Raw genomic sequence first — 22698 nt, forward strand, 5'->3', positions numbered from 1 at the left:
TAACACTGTTCGAAATATCTCTAAACATGGGATGAAAGGGGATTCTTGGATTCTCTCACAGTTCTGGTTACCCAGCCCACTCGGCCAATTTAGGCTGGCATTCATGGTTTCTGCACCCTTCCTCTCTTTCCATCTGCGACATCCAGGTCCTAGCACTCGTTGCTTTCTTACGCGATCTGCGGCTTGAGGGTTTCCCACACCTCTTCCTGATTAGTCTGCCCCTAGGGTGTAAGGGGATTCCCACACCATCTGCTATCTTCCCTACCAGTCTCTAAAGCTTCAGGGTTTCTCTAACCCTCTGCTTTTGTCTCTCAGCTAGTCTTTCATAAGTAATAGGTTGTTCTCCATTTCCGTAAGATGGGAATAACTTCCCCAGTAGCATAAATCGGGGTTGAAGAGCCTTACTCTCCAACCCCCAACATAGTTCTCCAGTTTCTTGGGACCTGATGGCCTCCCCTCCTAAACGTCTCAGTAGACTGGTCCTGTCTCTTAGCGATGCTCCGCCCATGCTCGTACCTCCTTCCATGGTGGGTCCAACACCTTCAGATAGGGATTTTCGCCCTACCGCATGCCTTGGATCCGACTGATCTTCTCATACCTACCGGTGCTGGCTAACTACCGGCTGCTGGTTTTTTCTCCACCAACCTCCTTGTGTTCTATTACCTCCTCTTGATGTTTGCCACCTACCTTCTTCTCGTCTCCAACCTTCTAATAGTCACTGACAGTCTCCTTATTTTCCTCTCCCTTTGACTCCTAATTCACCAACCACCTTCTCTTCTCCTACCACCCCTTTATGTTGGCACTTTACCTGGTTAGTTCTGTTTCCACCTTGTTCAGATGTCGCCAATTCTCCTTAATCCCTCCTTCTGATTGATGGATTGAGATTTGTATAGCGCTTGTTTCATGAACTGAATCGAATCACAGCGCAGCTGTTAGGTCCAAGAGCATAGCTCCATCGATTCATCATGTGATTAGTCCTATTTCTTCTCTATCCGGTAGATGATTCTCTATAGGTTTTTCATTTTTTCTGAAAAACTGGCAACGTTTCAGTGCTTCTCAGATCCACAGGGAGGCTATTCCAGAGCTTTGGGCTGAAGGCTGATAGTCTACAGTCTCCTCTAGACACACATTTAGTGGATGGAACCATTAACAAATGCTTGTCTCTTGACCTCAGTGACCGAGATGCTTGATAACGGCACATCTGTTCCACCAAATAGCCTGGTGCTAAATTTTTCAAGCATTTAAATATTCTACAACCTGTTTTAAATTTTATTCGATCTTCCACCCTAAGCCAATGGAGAGATCAACGCAGGCCTGATATCCGTGTTGACTTTCTGACTTCAAATGCCAGTCGCACTGCCACATTTTGTGCCTTTTTCAGAGGATGGATTTGATTGGCAGGCACCCCCATCAATAAACTATTGCAGTAGTCTAATTTTGAGTTTATTGAAGCTCCCTCTACTATAGCATAATCTTTTTTTGGGACGTAAAGAAGAGCCTGACGGTGCAACCTAATGGTGTAAAAAGCGGCTCGAACTTTTGCTGTCACCTGACCATCAAAGCTCCGATTGCTCTGCCATATGCATCCCAAGCTCTTAATTGTGGATGCATATTTCAGTTCTGATCCCAAAAAGACTGGTGCCGGAGGGCACTTGTTTTCTCAGTTAGCTGTTTTGGGCCAAACAAGATCACATCTGTCTTATTCGGATTAAGTTGAAGCCAATTGGTAGACATCCAAGCTTTGACTTTGTTCAGGCAGTTGTTCACCTGTGAGAAAGATTCCTCAATATTCTTTAGTCTGATGAACAGCTGTGTCTCATCTGCATATGATTGAAATCTGACGTTGTGCCTTCTCAGTATGTCCATTCGGGGGCACTGATAGAGGTTGAATAGCAGCAGCGAAAGTGATACCACCTGTGGAACTCCACCTACCCGCAAGGGCCTGAGAGAAAACCCCTCAGTTTCAACTGTTATTGTTGACATGACAAAAATGAACTAAACCATTTCAGGGCATTTCCCGACACCTTTCCTACTGTCCACATTTGTTCAATAAGAATGTTGTGGTCCACCGTATCGAAGGCCGCAGATAGATCCAGCATTACCAGGAGAGACAGTTCTCCTTGGTGTCCTGCCTGTAACAGTCTGTCCCATATCCGCCACCAGGGCAGTTTCCGTGCTGTATGTCCGACAGAAACCTGATTCTAAGGGGTCCAGGATGCCTTCTCTGTCCACGAATTTCTGTAGCTGTGTTGTGACCACCTTTTCTAAAGGTTTTCCTGGCCATGGGAGGCCTGCCACATTTTTAAAGTTGTCAGGGTATAAATTAGCCTTTTTCAGCAATGGCGTGGTGATAAACATTTTGAGTTCATCTGGGACAGTTCCCTGGCTCAAAGACATATTTACGAACTGTCATAAATGATGTCATATCTGGTGCTAATCGCTTAGCCATGCTTGCTGGAAGGGGAAAACGCAGGTCATTGGTCGATTTTAAAGCTGCTATGAGGGGATGTAGGACTTCCTCTGTAACTAAATCAGAGGCAAAAAGTGTACCATCATCCTCTCCCCTCGGACCAACATCTAAGTGACTGCATGTCTCTCTTACCTCTGCTTCTCTTCCCATTGCAAGATTTCCCTGTATAGCCTTAATCGTATCCAGGAAGAAATGTTTAAAAGCATTTGCCTGTTCTACTGAATCCTCCTTACCACAATGCTTATTCTTTTCACTGATAAAGTTTGAGATGACCCGAAAAAGTTCTTGCGGCTAGCTTTAAAGATTGCTATTTTATATTTAGTACGCATATCTTTAGCTTTATTAAGACTTCCCAGGGTTCTTTCTTTCCTCCATTTTCGTTCCCTTCCTCTACATGCTCTTTAATGCGAGTACCTGAGAGGTAAACCATGTTTTAGAGGCCTTTGTTGCTACTGCAACTCTAAGTGGTGCATATCAGGTAAAAAGATTTTTCATAAGCAGGGTCCTTTGTTTGAACAGAGCATCGCATTCCCCTATTGACTCACTAGAAGCCAGTTCTTTTTGCATCTCTGTTCCCAAGATTTTCTCCAGTTCTGTAGGCTTGCGACTTAATGTTAAGCTGTTTGCACAGAGAGGTTTCTTTTGGGGTCCCTTGCCCTCCACAGAGAACAACCTCAAATGATGGTCCGACCAGGAAATGGGCAATGTTTCCTTCATCATAATTCCCTTTCCTCTTGCCAGTAGTATATCCAGACAACGGCCGAGATTATGAGATGCTGAAACAACAAGAGGTGTTAGATCATGCGAATGCATGATCTCCAATAGTTGTTTTGCATCTGGTCCTGAGTTCTACTCTAGCCAGATGTTAAAATCACAGAGACGGAGGATATCATTGTATTTACTCCCTATGTTTTTTGAAAATCAAAGTTTTTATTGACATTTTAGTTATAACATTACAGAGCTTTCAACCTATCTCTCTTCCTAACAACAATTAAAACTATTTCCCCCTCCCTGCCTGCCCCCCACCGTCCCCCCCATGGATGCGGGTCAGCATGATGCTTCTGCAATAGCAACAGGGTTCATGATTAATGCTTCATAAGACATTTAAGGACTTCAGCGTCATTTGCACACTCAAGCTTTGGGCTCGGTACTGCCCGTTTGACATACCCCATCCCGCGCAACCTGCCTCCCCTATCAAGGTGCAGCTCCTAGGAGTCCAGTGCGATCAGGCACTCCTCCCTTCAGGCCTCAACTGCCTCAAGTCCCACGTCCGTACTTCTCAAAAAAGGGAAGCCACAATTCTACTCCCTATGTTAATAAGGTATTGATCCAGTCCCTCTAGGTATGTACTGGCAGTGCCCGGGGGCCTGTACGCTAATAATATTTGAATTGAACTATTTGGTGATGTCGATATCTGTCCTATTTCTGCCAATATGTACCATTGCAAGATTTCAAAATGTGAGGTTTTTATTTGTGATCTGTAAATAATGGCAATTCCTCCACCTATTTTCCTTGTGCGATCAATATGTTGCATTGAGAAACCTTCTGGTGATAGGGTGTGCCACATGACGTGTGATGTATCCCTGAACCAGGTTTCTGTAAGGAAAAGTATTGCGTTTTGCACTTCTGATCTAACATTCAGCAGTCCAGCTTTGAGGCCCAAATTATTTACAGGTTCTTCTTGTATCATATTGGCTCTTGTAATTTCAATACCCAGAGCGCACATTTTTTTTTTAGCACGAAGCGATAACGAGCCTTTCCCATTCCTCAGAAGGTGCAATGCCTTACTATCGAATCTAATATTGTGCAACATATGTATCCCTTGCTCGTGTCTCCATTTAGAAGTTGCTTCTCCTACCTCCCGATGCGCCGCACCCGAAAGCGGCAGACTCCCTCGCCGACCGCAGACTCAGGCCGCAAACAGGCCTAAACAGGCTTTGCGCTGACGCGGGCCAGTTGAAGCCTGGGGCACCCTGCAGTGCCGTCACACTGAGCCACACCGCAGGTTCAGCCGGGAAATGGAGTTCTAAACTCCGAGGACGGTATGGTCTGCAGGAAATGCTTTCAGTCGAACTGCTGAATGAATAAAATTACAATGCTAAGTAAAAGTAAGATGACATGTCTAAAAACCCCAATTTCTAAAAGACGGCACAGTGAAATAAAACAATATAAATCAATATGCTTGATAATATGGCTGCGGATGTCTCTAGAACAGTGGGCGAAACAATGTATCTGCGCTGACGCCGGCCAGTTAAAGCCTGGGGCGCCCTGAAATGCTGTCACACTGAGGCGCACCGCAGCTTCAGCCGGGAAATGGAGTTCTAAACTCCAAGGAAAGGGCTATGTGCGATATGCAGGAACTTCTGAATGAATATAATTACAATACTAAGTAAAATTAGTTCAAGTAAATAAAATGCAATTTCTAAAAACCCATTTTCTAAAACCTGGCACAGTGAAATAAAAGCTTGCGTGCTTTTAAATAATATCAATCTGCTTGATAATACGGCCGCGGATGTCTCTAGGGCAGTGGACGAAACTGAGGTTGCCACTGCTCATTAATCCCTTCTTTCCACCTCCCTTTTCAGTATCCTTCTACCCAAAACTCTAACCCCTACACTTCTTCCCCTCTCTAACCATATCCGAACTCTCCCCATGAGCTCCACCTCGATTGGATCCTATTGCTTTTTGTATTCCAAACTAGTGTTTCTATAAGTAATTCCATACTATGTTAGTCTTTTTCTGTATAAACTACAAGCTGTGGACTTTTTGAACGTGTCTTCATTGCCGCAGAAGCATTTTATTCTGAGCACTTCGTTGTAGATTGAAACATCATGTGGGATGGGAAAATTAGTCATTTGAATACACTTGAGCATGCAGGCAGAGGTACAAAGGGCTTATGCATGGGATTGCTGCTTGTGAAATTCATGCTAAGATGTATCTGGTTGATTTAAAGTAGTACATTCTTATTTTACTCCCTACTTTCCATACTATATCGCAATTGTCAATATATCTTCGCCTCAAAATCGGTCTACTCGTGGAAGTATCTTAGCTTTGTCGTTTTGCATGGAAATGCATGTATGTGATGGTGCCATGCAAAATGCCTAGTGCGTGTCATCTGGTCGTGGCGTTTAACCCAAAAAGTAAAGTCCTTGCACCTTGTCATAGGTTGTGCAAATTGTTTTTTTTTATTTTTTTACATTTTGGTAAGATTTTTATTTATTTTTCGCTTTTAACCACCTATAGAATCTTTTGTTGAGGGATTCAGCCAATACCATGCAACATTAATTTAGGGCTTATTACAGTCGAGCCTTGTAACATCAACCATCAATGTTTTCATCAAAAATATAGTTTTGGTACATTTTTGAAGTAGTTTGAAGTGGTTGTTATCTTTAAAAAATAGCAGACATTCCTGGGCAATGGACTTGTGGTTCAAATGACAGATAAATATATTCCCTTTCTCTGTTGGTTCCAGGTGATGGGTTTTCTGAAGCATATATGTTCTTACAAGTGTGTCTGGGATGCAAAGATATTACTACTGAATAATGATGTGAAGTGTATTAATTGTAGCAACAAAAAGGGTAGTTAACTTCTTTCAGCATTCTGTCGAGGTAACAGCAGCAGGGTGTGTGCCTTGGTTTGACAATAGATGCCCCATTCCCTCTTCCAACTACTGCCCTATTTTCATGGAAAAAACGGCCACTCATTTGTCTGTTGGTTTAAAATTAACATTCATTCCGTTAAAGATTCTGGATAGATTTTCAGTACTTTCTACCATACTCCAGTTCCGCAAGAAACACTAAAAATGTGTCTTTCAACCATACCTGCCGCAGGAATTAAAATCCTTTTCTCCCTCCAAGAACAGTAATACAGTAAAATGCCAAGACGAATTCTGACACAATCCTGTTGTAAAGCGCTCTGCTGCTCTTGAGTTAGATTTGCATTATAAGCAATAAGGGAATAGTTTCTTACCTGTAACTCCATTTCTCCAGCATTGGTATCTTTCATGGATTCACATGCTTTGAATATTCCCCGTCGTCAGGCTGGGAATCCCCGGTACATTATATATACCCTTTCCCGTAGGAAAACTTTTTCGACGCTTATGCGTCCTATCCACCTCGTTTTGTATCATGCGTGCCCGTGCCGTCAGGACGTCATGATATAAATACAGGCCCCGCCCCCGCGCTCCCTCAGATTTCGGCCCCCAAAGTAGTGGGGTAACCGGTTTGCATGATCAGGGGAGGCAGGTGGGCGCATGTGAATCCATGAAAGATACCAATGCTGGAGAAATGGAGTTACAGGTAAGAAACTATTCCCTTCTCCAGCATTGGATCTTTCATGGATTCACATGCTTTGAATAGATTACATAGCAGTACTACCCCCAAGAGGAGGTGTGCATGCAAACCCATATACTTTCTTCGCAAAAGGCCGTTCCCTAAGATCATGTATACATCAGTAATAGTTTACATAGGAAAAAACGGACCACATACAGTCATAAATTCCACAGGAAGCAACCCCGCAGCCGGGGCTTACCTTACTGGAATAGGTGTCGAAGCACCGCCTGTCCCATCCGGGTGTCTTCGGCATGTTGCTGCGACAGGCAGTAATGGCGGGTAAAGGTGTGTGTAGTCGCCCAGGTAGCCGCCATGCAGATGTCCCCTAGAGGGACTCCGGCCCACAGTGCCGTCGACGATGCCGCTGCTCTAGTTGAATGAGCTCTTGGCCGTCGTAGAAGAGGCTTCCCTGCCCTGGAATGGCAGTACGAGATGGTAGATGACACCCATCTTGATAGTCCTTGCTTTGAAATGGCTTTTCCTCTAGCACCCAACCCATAGGCCACAAACAGCTGTCTCGTTTCTCTGAACGGTTGCGTACGATGAAGATAAAACTTGAGAGCCCTTTTTACATCCAATGTGTGTAGCATGCGCTCCGCTCCCGAGCATGGCTCCGGAAAAAACGTAGGCAACACGATAGAAGAGTGTTTATGAAACACCGAAGGAGCTTTTGGTATGAACTGTGGGTTAGTGGCTAGGACTACCTTGGTCTTGAAAAATCGTAAGTATGGTGGGTCCACCATTAGAGCCTGAACTTCTGAAATACGTCGGGCTGAAGTGATGGCCACCAGGAAGGCCAATTTCCACGACAGAAACTTTAGAGACGATGAAGACATTGGCTCAAACGGAGGTTTCATAAGAGACGTTAAGATCAGATTGAGGCTCCACTCCGGTGGAAATTTCTTCTCTGGAGGGAAACTCCGAAAGAGGCCTTTAAGGAAGTGCTTAATCAGGCGGTCGCTGAACAATGGTGCCGAGTGCCGTCGACGAGTAAACCTGGAAATGGCTGCTAGGTGTACTTTTATTGACGACACCGACAGGCCCATTTGAGCTAATAACAGCAAGTATGGAAGGAGCTGTTCCGGCCTAATCGATTGCGGGGCCAAACCTGGTTGATCCTCACACCATTGACAGAACCTTTTCCATTTGTACGCGTATGAGGCGTTTGTGGAAGGTGCTCTTGCGGCTTGCAGGATACGTCGACAGTCCTCCGGAATCGTTAGCCGACCAAATTCGGCGAAGTCAGGAGCCAGGCCGTCAACTTGAGGCTGTCCGGGTCGTGATGCCAAACGACACCCTCCTGTCGAGACAGAAGGTCGGGGGTCTTCTGGAATCTCATCGGTTCCGCCGCCGCTAAGTGTAGTAGGTCTGAAAACCACACCTGTCTGGCCCAGTATGGGGCCACCAGAATTACCCGACATGGGTACCTGAGGATCCATTGCAACGTCCTCCGGACAAGGGGAAAAGGAGGGAATGCGTACAGGAATTTGTTCGTCCATGGGAATGAGAACGCATCCCCCAGTGAGCCCTGCTGAGGCCATCTGCTTGCGTACTGATGGCATTTCTTGTTGTTCTTCGTTGCAAACAGGTCTATGGAAGGGTGTCCCCATTCCTTGAATACTTGTTGAAGTTGTTGGTCGTTCAGCACCCATTCGTGAACTTCGTTCATTTCTCTGCTGAGGGCATCGGCTTCCACGTTTTTCACTCCTGGTAGGTGAAAAGCTAAGATTTGCATGTTGTGTTGCAGGGCCCAATGCCAGATTTTCTGTGCCTCCGTCGATAGGGACCTGGAACGTGTCCCTCCTTGTTTCCTCAAGTAGAACATCGTAGTGGTGTTGTCCGTCATGACACGCACCACCGAGTCCCTCAGGTGCGGAAGAAAAGACTTCAGAGCCCATCGCACTGCTGTCAGTTCTAGCAGGTTGATATGCAGGGAGGACTCCTGTAAAGACCACTGGCCTTGTACCTGTAACATATCCAGATGAGCTCCCCATCCGCTCAGCGATGCATCCGTCACCACCGTCTTTTGGAACTCTGGTTCCAGTAGAGGCATCCCTTTCGTTAGATGAGTAGACACTTTCCACCAGCCGAGTGCTTGAACTAGTTGTTCGTCGACGACCAGTCTGTCTGACCAGCGACCTCTGCTCTGCGCCCAACGGTCCGCTAGAAATTCCTGGCAAGGCCTCATAAACAGACGGCAGTTGTTTATTAACGGAATGCAGGACGACATGGTCCCTAGCAGGGACATGTACTTGCGCACAGAGACCTTGGTACCGCATCTCCATTCCGACGCCTTGTTTTGAAGTTTCTGAATTCTTTCGCTGGATGGTTTCACCAGGCTTGTGTGTGTATGAAACTCCGCTCCTAGAAAAACCAAGGTCCTCGAAGGCTCTACTGAGGACTTGTTGAAGTTTATTGCGAAGCCCAGTTCCTGTAAGATGGACATTGTGGCTCGTAGACTGTTTCGTGTTTGTTCCTTGGATGACCCTCTGACTAGCCAGTCGTCTAGATATGGATAGACATGATGACCATCCTTCCTTAAATGGGCCGCTATAGGGGCCAAGCACTTGGTGAACGTCCTGGGGGAGGACTTGAGCCCGAACGGGAGGACCTTGAACTGAAAATGCTTTCTCCCGACGACGAATTTTAAATATCTCCTGTGTCGTGGGCGTATTGGGATGTGAAAATAAGCATCCTGAAGGTCTAGTGATGATAGATAGTCCATGGGTTGCACCGATCTGATAACCTCTTGGAGTTTTAGCATTTTGAATTTTTGGCTCTTTAGCCACTTGTTGAGTACCCTCAGGTCGAGAATGGGCCTCCATTTGCCGTTTGGCTTTTTGACAACAAAGAACCTGGAATAAACTCCTTGGCCTTCCTGTGCCACAGGAACTCTCTCTACCGCCCCTTTTCGCAACAGAAGCGCCGCCTCTTGTCGTAGGATTTGGAGGTGGGGCTGTGTCGAGAATAAAGGAGGAAGACGCGGAGGCTTGTCTTTGAATTGTAGCGCATGACCCATGCGAATCATGTCTAGGACCCATCGATCTTTGGTGATGCATTTCCATCGGTCGAAGTGATGAGAAACTCGACCCCCCAGGACGTTCCGAAGGCCGTCATTGGTTGCTGGTTTGCTTGTTCTTCGTTGACGACGGACCTGAGCCTCGCCGCCTGGAGGCTTGATAGTCCCTGCTTCCACGTGCCGACTGGGACGCTCGTCTGAACCCTTGTGAAGAGTACGAGGGCCTGTTAAATCCACGGTCCCTCGAGGCACCAAAGCGGGAGTTTCCAGAAGCACCTCTGAAGGGGCGAAAAGAGCGAAAATTTCTACCCGTTTGAAGGGCGCCGAGGGACCTAGCAGTATCCGTGTCTTCTTTCATCCCTTTCAGCGCTTCATCAACCTTTTCGCCAAACAGGTGCTCCCCTTCGCATGGCATGTCCAGGACTTTGTACTGTACTTCAGGACGGAAAGTAGTACATTTGAGCCACGCTTGTCGACGAAGCACTACTCCATGGTTGATTTGTTTGAAACCAGACTCTGCTAGGTCAACTGCGATATTAATAGCGTGGTTCGAGGCCTCTTCGCCGTCCCGCACCAGTAACATAGCTGCTTTCCTGTGTTCGTCTGGCAGGTGTTCTAGGATAGGGGCTAATTTGTGCCACATTTCCCTATCATATCGTGACACGATCGCTAAGGAATTGGCTGCTCTTACTGTCGTCGCTCCGACCGAGAGCACCTTCTTTCCAAATGCGTCCTGCCTCCTAGCCTCGCTTTCCGGTGGCGTTGAACATTTTTGCTGGACCCTGGCCTTCCTAGCCGCTGCCGCCGACACCACCGAGTCAGACAGAGGCTGTGATGTTAGACATTTTGGAGTGGACTCCGGAGCTTTAAACTTTTTCTCGATCCGTCCCTTTATGGCTGGTTCCGAGAACGGATGGCGCATCGTCTTGAGACCTTCTTGCCACACGTGGTCAAGGATTGGGATGGCAAATACCGATTTTCTCCTTTGACCCATATGGTCAAAAAGGAAACAGTCTTTCCTCTGCTCCTCAGGAATCAAGCCGAATTCGGAACACGCTTTCCCCATCATTGCATGGAAGGCTCCCACATCATCAGGGGGAGATGGCTGTGTCTGGCTCCTCGTAGACTCCAATTCTACATCCGAATTCCATGTCTGGTCCCTCGACGGCGACAGGGAGATGTCTGACCCCGAGTCATCACGTATAGAGTCGGACTCCGACAACTCACCCTCCTCCTGAGCTCGAGGACGATCTTTCACCGCCTGGGGAGCCGATGGGTGTTTCGTCGACGAGCGAGCCGTACAAGTTTGCTCGTCGACGGAAGGTACAGACAAAAGTGACGACGACGTCCCAGGTTGAGGGAACTGCGTATCCAGCCGCTGTAGTAGCTTCTGAAGAGTATTAAGCACATCCAGAGACAAAACCGTCTGGGGGGTCAGTAACGTGGATGATATAGGTACCATACCCCCGCTCGCACTCGTCTCCGTCGTCGTCGACGTGGAAGGCCGTAAGCCTAAATCCGATGGCTGCAGAACCATGTCACCTTCCCCTTCCGCCGAGCAGGCCGTGTCTGGCTGCAGTAAGACCTCAGGGGGGATCGGGTCATAGACCTCAGGCAGCCAAGCCATAGACTGAGTCTCCGTCGACGAAGGAATCCCAACCGCTGCTGCTTGAACGGTAATAGGCCTCGTCAATGACACCGTGGTCGACGAGCAAGTCGTCGTCGTCGAGCCCTTAGACTTCGTCGTCGATTTCGATGCCGACTTCCCGGCTGAAGCTTCCCGACTCACGGAAGACCTGGGACGGTCCCCTGAGGAGGATTTAGACAGCGCTAGCCTCTCCGTCTTAGATGATGAGGAGGAGGAGGGCTTTTTATGTGATGAGGAGGATCCAGCATGTTTCCCCTTATGCTTGTCCTCAGCGCGAATTTCTGCTGGCCGCACCTTCTTCGATGGAGGCTCCGACTTGCTCCTGGAGGCCGTGGAGCCAACTTCCGAAGCCGGGTAGGCACCCGCTCCGTCATTAAGCCAGTCGACCAGCCTTCTTTTACGGTCCTTAAGGGTTTTTTGGGAGAAACCCTGGCATATCTCACATGTATCCGCCGTGTGGTGCGGGTGGAGACAGTAGATACAGTCCATGTGGCCGTCTCCTTCATAAACCTTTTTGAGGCCACAGGTTGCACATGGGCGAAATAACGCCTTTCCAGACATAATTCTCCAGAATTTGAACTTCGCTTACGCGAAACAGACAAAAAAACAATAGAAAACAACCTAGTTTTCACTAGTAGTAAACACGAGGATCCCACTACTTTGAAAGACGGTTGAAATCTGAGGGAGCGCGGGGGCGGGGCCTGTATTTATATCATGACGTCCTGACGGCACGGGCACGCATGATACAAAACGAGGTGGATAGGACGCATAAGCGTCGAAAAAGTTTTCCTACGGGAAAGGGTATATATAATGTACCGGGGATTCCCAGCCTGACGACGGGGAATATTCAAAGCATGTGAATCCATGAAAGATCCAATGCTGGAGAAAATAAAAAATAAGGTACTTTCTAGTAATGTTAGCATACATTATATCAGGTATGGGTTTTATGAGAGTTAATTAAACTTGCGTTTTTAAAAACAGTTGTGGAAAAGACTAAACCTGCAAATGCTTTGTGTCAAAAAGCAGTTTCCAATGAGACTGTTTAATTAATATGTAGTAGTGTTGAGCACTGGTAGGTTTCATGTTCGGCAACAGTTGACAATATGGCTAAATCATTCATTTTTACTTAAATCCTCTTCAAGTAGCTAAGTCAAGCTTCAGTATGCCAAAGATACCTTTGTCATGCTGGAGGCTGTTGAGCACGTCTAAAAAGGCCTACTTAGACTACATTTCTGAGAGGGTCCTCAGATGTAGGCCCTCTGTGCGAAAGTACTAAATCTACATGGTGAATGAGAATACAGTTCAGTTTTCTACATACCTCTGATTTACATGTTGACTTTGTCTAGGGAAGCATCAGTGCTTACCCAAGGGCTAGCCTGCAGCATTTAAACGGATCAGTAATGTAAGCCCAGCACCAACATACCCGTTTTATTCCTCCAAATTAACAAATCAAGTGTTCCTTTTTTGAAAAAATAAAACCGATTTGAACTTCAAAAAAGCTAAGAATGATTGAGAAAACGGTGACCCCTTGTAACCATAGTTAAAAAGAACTGTGTGCTATGAGGGGTCAGCAATGAGAGGCAGACACAGAGTTGTAGGGATCTCAACTTTAGCCATTTTTTCATTAAAAGAAAATGGAGTTGGAAAAAGGCCTATCGTGCCCTGACCAAAGAGGTAGTCCCTACCTGTAAAACCAAAACTTAAAGCAAAGTGACCTTGTGTCCAAATTACCTCTGTCCCTCACACTAACATACAAAAAAGGAACAATACACTTTCTATCTTTACTTTCACCAAAATTGTGCAAGACCAAATCCCTACAATTTCCACAAAGCAATTCTTGTCTCCAGCGTTTAGCTTCCCTCCCCCTGAACTGTTTCAGGAAAAAGGAAAAATGCTCTGTTTCATCAAAGTTCAATACAGGTAATGACAATGTCAATTTTCCACTGATATTCTCCCAAAGATGACAAATCAAATCGTTCTTTCTATCACACAGTTTGATTGTATTGGAGAAAGTCTTTCACTTTCTTTAGGAAGGTAGAGCAAATATTCTTTCTGTAACACAAGTTGCAGTGTATGGAAAGAAAGTCTTTTATGGTTTTTAGGATGGCAAAGTGAAATGTTCAACTTTCAACAAAAGATTTAATGGAACAAAAACTCCTTTTCAAACAAACTTGAGTGACCTGGTGTACACTCCTGCCAGGAATGTTCACCTGAAACTTTGGATATCCTGGTTTATTCTTCTGCCAAGATAGCAAACCCTTTCTTGGCTCACACAGATCCCATGGTGTACTCTCCTACCAGGTATAATTTCCAAAAGATTCAAAACCTGATGCTCTTATCCCGATTCTCCATAACATTCAAATTTCTGTTAAATAGCACACAATTGTACTTATTCAGTGATATAACTTTGCTGACTTCAGTTATGACTTGCACCAACTTCCTCCATAATAGCATCCCCTATAGGAGGGTTTGTTCAAGTTCTGTCTGTCAACCTTTCTTACAATGTCTCTTGGTTCCTGGCAATACTTGTTCCAGGTTTTACCCAACTGACATCTCCTATCATGAAATTGTACCACGTCTGCCTTTTTGCTCTTTGTAATTTCTGTTTCTCCAGCATGGGGTCTGGCATGGATTCAAATGCGCATGAATATTCCCTGTCGTCAGGCTGGGAATCCTCGGTAAAGAAAAAATCAGTTTTGTTTCTGAACTGTCTTTCTACTAGTAACCAATCACTGGTATCTGTGTCATGTGTCATACTGCCCCCAGCCAATGGCTGCCCTCTACCTAAGCCCCTCCTCTGGCAGCCATCTTCAGATTTTTACCGCACTTTCAAGTGTTGGGATTCCTTTTTTTTTTGTGAAGAGTTTACTCTTATTTTTTCGGACAATCGAGCCTCAAGCTCCACCGATTCTACTTCAGATCAACAGGGATCCGTTTTGGAATTTTCTGCGCCCCTCAAGGGTGAATTTATGTCGAGTTTTCGCTTTTTGGAGGGTTCTGGAAGATCTTTGAGGCCTACCCTGCGTGGACATGGCCCAGGACAAAGGAAACACGACGCCTGGATCCAAGCTGTTCAGGAGCTGCCCTGGATGCGGATTACAGAATGTCTTCAAGGAAGATGAGCACTCTCGGTGCCTCTACTGCCTTCACGAGGAAAAATCGCACGTGGAGAAGGACTGTGCGTATTGTAAGAACATGTCCGAGCGGACAATGAGGGATCGTCGTACCCGACTCACCAACTGGCTGGAGGGGAAAAGCCCAGCAGCAGGTGAGAAGAAGTCTGAGCGGTCTTCTAAGACCTTTCAGGGGGCTCCAGCGACGGGGGCCCAAAAAAAGGCAAAGCACTGCGAGTTCGCGGGCACCGGCAGTGCCGATAGTTCAGGCTCCTGGGCTGCCAGGCAGGGCCCGATGTCACCAACGCCATCAACCACAAGTCAAACTGGGTAAGCTTCGGGAGAAGCCCCAGTCGATCCTGACGGCGGCAGCCAAGGGGGAGCGAGGCAGCGACCCTCCCCCAAAGGTGAAGGCCTCAGGCGCACCCAAAGTCGCAAAGGCCCTGATTCACCCAGCTAAGGCCTCGATCGAAGGAGTTGTGGCGGACCTGGTGAAGCCTGTGGAGGCAACCCCAGTGGAGACGACCTCCGGGCCTAGAGTTTCCCTGCCACCCCAGAGGGAATCCTCTTTTCAGCCTATCGATAAGACCCCCATGAAACCCCGGGTGGAGAAAGAGGGGGGGGTGCACGGTAGCCATAATGGACCCAGATACCACCTTTGAAGATGAGCTGGCTGGCGTCGCAAAGATCCTGGACAAGAAGTTCGAGGAAGTCCGGTCCTACGGGAGGGATCCCGACAAGGCGGACGTAGAAAGTGACGGTGGAGCTGACGAGAGCTGCAGACCGTGGAGGAGACGGAGGACCCTACTCCCCAGCCGTCGCTCCCGTCGCAACTGGTGCCTATGCCACAGGACAACTCAGGAGCAATCTTGATGGCTATCCAGGCCCTATGCACGGAGATAAGGACAAGGTTGCCCTTAACCCCAGCGGACGATCCAGCAGCGCCTGGACCGTCGGGAAGCCCACCGAACAAGCGGAGGCAAATCCATCCTCCCCCCCCCCCTCCTTTCCAGCCTTCACCTCCTTCCCCTCCACCGAGGGATGAGACTGGAACGGAAACGACAGTGACGGACGATGACAGTGGTGACGACGGGACGGATCTCCCATCACCTCCTGCCCGTGCCTCCCCTCCCGACGAAATTGGCTCCTTTCACGCCATGATCGCCAGGGCTTCGGAGCTCTTCCAACTTTGTCCCGAAGAACAGAAGGAGGGTTTCCTCTACCAGCGATGGGAGGCCAAGAGGAAGACCGTCCTCTCAGTACCGTTACTACACGACATCTGGGACAAAGGACTTTCGCTACTCAAGAACCCGTCCATGGCTCCTGGGAAGAAGGACCGGTATGAGAAGTACCGGGTCCCAGATTCCGCCCCCGATGTGCCTCAGAGCTCAGCTGTCCCCGGATTTGGTGGTCTCTGCAGCGGCCAAGAAGAAATCGGCAGGGGTGACGGGATCAACTTCCACTTCCCCACCGGACGGCGAGGACTAGAAGCTGGACGCTATGGGGTGACGAGTTATCTCGTTGGTGCTGACGACCATCAAAGCGGCCAACGCCCTTGCGATCGTGGCGCACTACGACAGGGAGCTGTGGTTCAAGATCGCTCCCCTCCTGGACTTCCTCCTAGATGACAAGAGGGCAGAAGCCCTTGAAATCCTGCAGGAAGGCGAGGTGGCTTCGGACCACGCCATCACGGTGGCCACGGACATCGCCGACAACGGCTTTCGCTAGATGGGCAGCAGAGTTTGCCTTCGCCGGCGCGGTTGGATTAAGCAAAAACAAAGAGGTGATGGCTGGAAGGTTTAGAATGAATCTCAACCACTGGCATTGCTCTGGGCAACCCTCCAGGCCACCGTTCTTCGCCTGCCAAGCCATTACAGAAGGGGAAAGACCATATGCAAATCAGGCTTGGCCCCACCCCAAAAGGGACAGTCCAGCCCGAACTGCTAGGTCACATCCCTTCTGCACGAGACCACAAGCATCCCCAAACATGTTTCGCCCTTGTTGGGGCTCATCAGTGAGGAGTAGCTTGGGTCTCTAGGCCCAGCAGGCACGGGACCCACGTCTGGGCATACCCGTCCCACTCGGGATCGTGGCGCACTACGACAGGGAGCTGTGGTTCAAGATCGCTCCCCTCCTGGACCTCCTCCCAGATGACAAGAGGGCAGAAGCCCTTGAAATCCTGCAGGAAGGTGAGGTGGCTTCGGACCACGCCATCACGGTGGCCACGGACATCGCCGACGACGGCTTTCGCTAGATGGGCAGCAGAGTTTGCCTTCGCCGGCGCGGTTGGATTAAGGCCACCGATTTTTCGTCAAGACGTGCAGACCAGGGTACTGAACATGCCCTTTGACGGGAACAACCTGTTCGGCAAGGCAGTGGACGAGTCACTGCAGGCCATCAAGGCGGAAACACAGAGATGGCCCGGGCCTTGGGTTCTCTCCATCAACGACGGCCGCCCTTTCGGACCCCCGGAGGCAAGTCTCAAGGTGCCTCCAAAGGATTTGGTGGCGGTTCCTCGTCGTACTGCCAAGCGGCCCCTTCATCATCGCAGGAGGCCGGCAGAGGCCGCAGCAAGGCCAGAGGACGTCGTCGTTGCCAAGGAGGCCAAGGTGCCAAGGCCTCTGCAAAGCAAGATTGAACCGGCGCAGCATCGGGCCCCCACCGAAGCACCTCAGTGGGAGGCCATCTCCACTGACCGTTGTGTGCTGGATGCGCTGGCCCATGGGCACATTCTGGAATTCCAAAGAAAGTGTCCCCGTCTACCACTTGTGGCTAGGAAGGAAAACCATGTCCCACAGCTACTTCTGGAGGTACGAGCAATGCTGAAACTGGGCACGATGAAACTCGTCCCAAAGAGGCTCCGGGGCTCCGGAGTGTACTCGTGGTACTTCCTCGTCCGAAAGAAGACCGGCGGTTGGCGACCCATCCTGGACCTTCGTCGTCTAAACAAATGCATCAAGTCCAAGAAATTCCGGATGGTCACCCTTCAGCATGTGCTGGGACAGCTGGAGGAAGGCGACTTCCTATCGTCGCTGGACTTGGAGGATGCCTACTTCCACATCCCCATTCTCAAAGGACATCGAAAGTTCCTACGATTCGTGGTCCCAGGGCGACACTATCAGTTCAAGGTCCTTCCCTTCTGATTGAAGTCGGCGCCCAGGGTCTTCACCAAGTGCCTGGCACCGGTGGCGGTGCAGCTGCGCCTACAGGGGATCCATATTTACCCCTACTTGGACGATTGGCTCATCTGAGCAAAGTCAAGGGAACTCGCCGTCGATCACACAGTGAAGACTGTTCAACTGCTTACGGATCTGGGATTCTCAATCAACTTTGCGAAATCCCACTTGGTACCGTCGCAAGATGCCCTGTTCCTGGGAGCCAGACTCGACACAGTGGCACGATTGGCTTTGCCGTCGGAGGAAAGGACGAAGGGCATCCTGGGCAAGGTACAACAGCTGTTGACCATGGACGTGGCCACGGTGAGGTCCATCAAGTCCCTACTCGGCATGAGTTCGGAGGGTAAGATATTCCGGTGGACTGCAAGGAGGTGCTTGCAAAGGTCAGGGCGTCCTCGACTCTCAAGTGCTATGGACACAAATGGAAGAGGTTCTCTGTCTGGTGCCGTGCACAGAAGATTACCCCCTGCGGATTACGGCCCCTCAAGTGCTGCCGTACTTGCTATCACTGCCCAAGGCGGGGCTGGCGCATGCCTCCATCAAGATCCATCTGGTGGCTATCTCCCGCTAAACCAGAACTCTGGGGCGGTCATCTCTGTGGTCTCATCGCCTGGTCAAAGGACTGTTCCGATCGTTCCCGCCGGTGAAGGCTCCGGCCCCGGCGTGGGAGCTCAACGTGGTGCTCACCAGGATCATGGGGCCGCCACTCGAGCCTCTGCATTCGGCACCGTTGAAGTTCCTGTCGTGGAAGACAGCGTTTCTTGTGGCCATCACGTCTGCACGACGAGTGGGAGAGATCCAGGCCCTCTCCTGTAAACCTCCATACCTGACATTCCACAAGACGAGGGTAGTGCTGAGGACGCACCCCTCCTTCATGCCCAAGGTGCCGTCGGACTTCCATCTCAACGAGCCCTTGGTGTTACCTGTTTTCTTCCCGTCGCCGGCTGAGAGGACTTTGCACTCGCTGGATGTGGCTAGAGCGCTGAAGTTCTACGTGGACGGCACGAAGAGTCTTCGGAAGACATCACAGCTGTTTGTGAACTTTTGGACCTGTGAACCAAGGGAAGGCCCTCTCCAAGGCTTCCATTTCCAGATGGCTCTCCAGGTGCATCATGCACTGTCACCGGTTGGCAAACCGACCGTTGCCCGGCCGTCAGAGCCCATTCAACCAGAGCGATCGCTGCTACCACGGTGTTCTTGTCTGGTGTGCCCCTGCTGGAAATCTGCAGGGCTGCTACGTGGAGGTTGACGCACACCTTCATGAGATTCTACTGCGTCGACCGTGATTCCAGGGAGCAGTCCAGAGTCGGCCAGGCAGTGCTGCGCAACCTGTCTGCTTGAAGGTGAGCCTGGTGAGGAGGTAAGAGATGCTTAATTCTGAGCCTTGCCACCTCCCGTGGTTGTGCATGTGTGTACTGCTATGTATTCTTGTATTCATGAGCATGTGAATCCATGCCAGGGCCCCATGCTGGAGAAGGAACAAGTTACTTACCTGGAACTGTTCTCCAGCATGGGTCTGGCATGGATGCACATGCAAACCCTCCCTCCTACCCCTCTGCGGCTTCTCTTGGTCCTACTGCCACTTTACATGCTACCAAATCTGAAGATGGCTGCCAGAGGAGGGGCATCGGTAGAGGGAAGTCATTGGCTGGGGGCAGCATGACCCAGAGACCAGTGATTGGTTACTAGTAGAAAGACAGTTTAGAAACGAAACTGAAACTGATTTTTTCTTTACCGAGGATTCCCAGCCTGACGACGGGGAATATTCATGAGCATGTGAACCCATGCTGGAGAACAACAGTTACAGGTAAGTAACTTGTTCCTTGGTTGGTATTCAAAACCTTCCTTTACTGGTCCTTGTGCCTGTTGGAACGCCCTGGGGTTACCACTCTGACTGGGCCAACGGTATCTCTTGGCATCTCCGACCTGTGGCACATTGCTGCGATACAGCGTTGCTTTGGGAATGGCTTCTTTGGCCTGTCAGACCCCATCTCAGCTTCTTTGCCGGCCAGTAAGTCTGCTGCCTTTCAGTTTGACAGCACCACTGGCGACATGTGTCTAGCTGCCAGTGCCTTTGCAGTACTTGTTAGGAGACCGTCGGCCTCATCTGAGTCTCCCACCAATCTGGCACATCAGACTGGGAACGCTGCTCTTTCTCAGCTGGACTTCTTCCCAGGCTTCTGCCTCTCTCTGCGTCTCTTCATACTCTACAGCTTGCTCCAGTTTCGCCTTAGCTTTCCTTTCCCTGCAGATGATGCATGGATTTAAATGTCTCACTCGGTCTAATGATTGGATAACAACTAGATAGCACATTCTTCTTGGCAGCGCTATTGGTCCACAATGATTCCTTACTCCTCTTCGTCCCAGTACTTAAGGATTTATGGGAATTGGAGTCCAAAGGATCATGTTTTAAGTTCTTTTGCTGAACACTTTCATCAGCATAACAATCACCATAAACATCAGTTGGCAAGGAACAAGTTACTTACCTGTAACTGTTGTTCTCCAGCATGGGTCTGGCATGGATTCACATGCTCATGAATATTCCCCGTCGTCAGGCTGGGAATCCTCGGTAAAGAAAAAATCAGTATCAGTTTCGTTTCTGATCTGTCTTTCGTAGTAGTAACCAATCACTGATCTCTGCGTCATACTGACCACAGCCAATGACTGCCCTCTACCTAAGCCCTGCCTCTGGCAGCCATCTTCAGATTTGGTAGCACGTAAAGTGGCAGTATGACCAAGTGAAGATCCGCAGAGGGGTAGGCGGGAGGGTTCGCATGTAAATCCATGCCAGACCCATGCTGGAGAACAACAGTTACAGGTAAGTAACTTGTTCCTTCTCCAGCATGGGGTCTGGCATGGATTTACATGCTCATGAATAAAGAATACAAAGCAGTACACACATGCACAACCACGGGAGGTGGCAAAGGCTCAACATTAAGCATTACATCAAACTCAACATTAAGTAATTCTTACCTCCTCACCAGGCTCACCTTAGGCGAACAGGTTGCGCAGCACTGCTTGGCCGACCCTGGACTCCTCCCTGGAATCCCGATCGACGCAGTAGAATTTCGTGAAGGTGTGCGTCGACCTCCACGTAGCAGCCCTGCAGATGTCCAGCAAGGGCACACCAGATAGGAACGCCGTGGTAGCTGCGATCGCTCTGGTGGAATGGGCTCTCGGACGGCCAGGCAGCGGTCGGTTTGCCAACCGATGACAGTACATGATACAGCCGGAGAGCCATCTGGAAATGGAAGCCTTCGAGAGAGCCTTCCCCTGATTGACAGGTCCAAAGTTCACAAAGAGTTGTGACGTCTTCCGAAAACACTTTGTGCGGTCCACGTAGAACTTCAGCGCTCTAGCCACATCCAGCGAGTGCAAAGTCCTTTCAGCCGGCGACGAAGGCGACGGGAAGAAAACAGGCAACACCAAGGGTTCGTTGAGGTGGAAGTCCGACGGCACCTTGGGCATGAAGGAGGGGTGCGCCCTGAGCACTACCCTCGTGTCGTGAAAAGTCAAGTACGGGGCCTTGCAGGAAAGGGCCTGGATCTCTCCCACCCGTCGTGCGGAGGTGATGGCCACAAGAAACGCTGTTTTCCACGACAAGAACTTCAACGGAGCCGAGTGCAGAGGCTCGAACCGAGGTCCCATGAGCTTGGTCAGCACCACGTTGAGCTCCCACGCCAGGGCCGGAGCCTTCACCGGCGGGAACGATCTGAACAGTCCCTTCATGAACTCTTTCACCAGACGATGAGACCACAAAGACGTCCGCCCCGTGGTTCTGGTGTATCGGGAGATCGCAGCAAGATGAATCTTGATGGACGCGTGCGCCAGTCCAGCTTTGGCCAGCGTCAGTAGGTACGGCAGTACTTGGGGAGCCGTAATCCGTAGAGGGTTAATCTTCTGTGCGTGGCACCAGACAGAGAACCTCTTCTATTTGTGCCCGTAGCATTTAAGAGTTGAGGACGCCCTGGCCTTTGCAAGAACCTCTCTGCAGTCGGCCGGTATGTCGTATCCTCCAAACTCTAACGCTGCAGGAGCCAGGCCTGCAAGTTCAGCGACTTCGGGTCGTGATGGAGGATGGCGCCTCCTTCCCTGGAGAGAAGATCCGCGTCCACTGGCAGCTTGATTGACGGGGACGCTGACAAGTCCAGAAGGTCCGGGAACCATATCTGCCTCAGCCACGCAGGTGCGACGAGGATCATCCTGCACCGTGACCTCTTGAGCTGGTTGATGAGCCGGATCAGCAATGGCAATGGAGGGAACGCGTATAGAAACAGGCCCTCCCAGGGGAACGAGAAAGCATTGCCCATGCTTCTCGGCTGGGAAAACCTGCTGGCGAACCTCCGGCACTTGGAGTTCGTCGCCGTCGCGAACAGATCGATCTGGGGTGTGCCCCACCGTCGGAAGAGGCGGTCCACTAGATCCTGTCGTAGTTCCCACTCGTGGCACGAGCGCAGCTCCCTGCTGAGTGAGTCGGCGATGGTGTTTTTTATCCCTGCCAGATGAAACGGCACCAGAAACATCCCTTGGGCGACGGCCCAATGCCACAGATCCTGCGCCTCCCTGGACAGGGCTGGGGACCTGGTTCCGCCCTGTTTCCTGATGTAGAACATGGTGGTGGTGTTGTCGGTGAAGATCCTCACCACCTTTCCCTTGAGGGACGGAAGAAAGGACCTGAGGGCCCAAAACACTGCACGGAGCTGCAGGACGTTGATATGGAGGGACTTCTCGGTCGGGAGCCAAAGGCCTCTCGCGTGCAGATTTTCGGTGTGCGCTCCCCATCCTTCCAGGGAGGCATCCGTGGTCACTGTCTCCTGGTGGCCGGGGGTCTGGAAGCCCATGCCCGCCGTCAGATGCGCGCGGGTGCCCCACCACCGGATCGCTCGTCGGAAACTCTCGTCGAGTGTGATCCTCTCCTCGAAGCTGCCCGTAGTCTGGATC

At 49.8% G+C, this 22698-nt stretch overlaps 1 protein-coding gene and 1 long non-coding RNA gene across 4 annotated transcripts in view; one reads left to right on the forward strand and one right to left on the reverse strand.

Moving 5' to 3' along the window:
* The window catches only part of LOC138527644 (uncharacterized), a 382040-nt gene extending 377619 nt beyond the window's left edge, over positions 1-4421 (reverse strand). The window contains exon 1 of the long non-coding RNA XR_011283966.1: positions 4329-4421. This is a non-coding gene — a long non-coding RNA (uncharacterized lncRNA). The remainder of the gene's footprint in view (positions 1-4328) is intronic.
* The window catches only part of VTI1B (vesicle transport through interaction with t-SNAREs 1B), a 507368-nt gene that overhangs the window by 469853 nt on the left and 14817 nt on the right, over positions 1-22698 (forward strand). The gene's annotated exons all lie outside the window — the stretch shown is intronic.

This window comes from Ambystoma mexicanum, chromosome 14, assembly GCF_040938575.1.
Source record: "Ambystoma mexicanum isolate Mex_15411 chromosome 14, UKY_AmexF1_1, whole genome shotgun sequence".
Classification (NCBI taxonomy): Eukaryota; Metazoa; Chordata; class Amphibia; order Caudata; family Ambystomatidae; genus Ambystoma; species Ambystoma mexicanum.